This window comes from Phoca vitulina, unplaced genomic scaffold (genome assembly GCF_004348235.1).
Source record: "Phoca vitulina isolate PV1807 unplaced genomic scaffold, GSC_HSeal_1.0 scaffold12, whole genome shotgun sequence".
In the NCBI taxonomy this organism is placed as follows: Eukaryota; Metazoa; Chordata; class Mammalia; order Carnivora; family Phocidae; genus Phoca; species Phoca vitulina.
Genome location: NW_022589715.1, coordinates 11,948,408 through 11,949,532, shown reverse-complemented (window position 1 = coordinate 11,949,532; position 1,125 = coordinate 11,948,408). Strand labels below are relative to the sequence as shown.

Sequence of the window (1,125 nt, the reverse complement as noted above, 5' to 3'; positions counted from 1 at the left end):
CCCCACCCTCCTCCCCGCGCAGACGAGGGCGCCTGGAGGAGAAGAGGGGCCTTTCTGTCCTTTGGAATAGCTCTGACATTGCGCCGCTGGCCCAGCGCCCTGGGACCTAACTCTCAGACCCCAGAATCAAAATTGTCTGGAGGAAATAAATGGCCCCAAAGGACTAGGCAAGTGAGAAATAGAGTTGGACTCCCAGAACTGCCAGCGTCAGGACCTCTCTGCTGCGTAGCCGGGAATTCCAGGTAGCACTGAGGCCAAGGATAACATCTGGGCGAGCCTTTCAAAGCCCACGCTATTTTATTATCAGCATGATCCCTAAGAACTTCAAAGCGCTTAGCAAACCCTGTGTCATGTGCTTTACTTATTTAATCTTCAACAACCCTCAAAATGTAGGTGTTCTAATTATCCCCATCTCACAGGGGAGGCGACTGAGGCCGCAAGAGGCTAAGTCACTTGGTTAGGCCCTCCAGTAAGTGGTAAAGCAGAGCCTCCAAGACTACCCAGCTCCAAAATTCAAGGTCTCAGGGCCCTTTTCTTTAGAAAGGAGTAAGAGCGCCCAGAATGGCGGACATGGCACACAGGCAGCACCTTGGACAGCGTCTACCACCTAGTTGGTGCTTACGAAGAAGTAGGTGCTCAATAATTGTAATGCTCCTCCCAGGCTAAACATTCGCTATATTAAGCCCATGCACGAGTCCCCAGACCTAGTTCTTTTTCTACGTCTGGTTTTATAAATGCTGGTGATGAACTGATTCTGATTCATATGATTCATCTTCTGTAGGGAATGTCTGACCCTATGTTATCTGATCAACCCTAAGAAATGACAACACAACTAGTGTAATAACTTGAGGATAACCATTACCAGTTTGGTGATTACCACTTGCCATTAAATGAATCGTAAAAGTAAAAGTAAAAGAATTTTTATGGGAAGGCAAAGAAAACTTGAATAGTCAAAATAATTTTGCATAAAGAAAAAAGTTGTAGGATTCACATTACTCAGTTTTAAGAATTACTATAAAGTTACAGTAATGAAGATAGTATAGTATTGGCAGATGGAGAGATACATAGATTAATGGGTCTTAGGAGATCAGAAATGGAGTCATACAAATATGTCCAGCGGATTTT

The 1,125-nt window shown here is 44.5% G+C and overlaps 1 pseudogene; it reads left to right on the top strand.

Annotated features, from left to right (window-relative positions):
* The first annotated feature begins 643 nt into the window (after positions 1 to 643).
* On the top strand, positions 644 to 749 carry LOC116636521 (annotated as a pseudogene).
* The last annotated feature ends 376 nt before the right edge of the window (positions 750 to 1,125 follow it).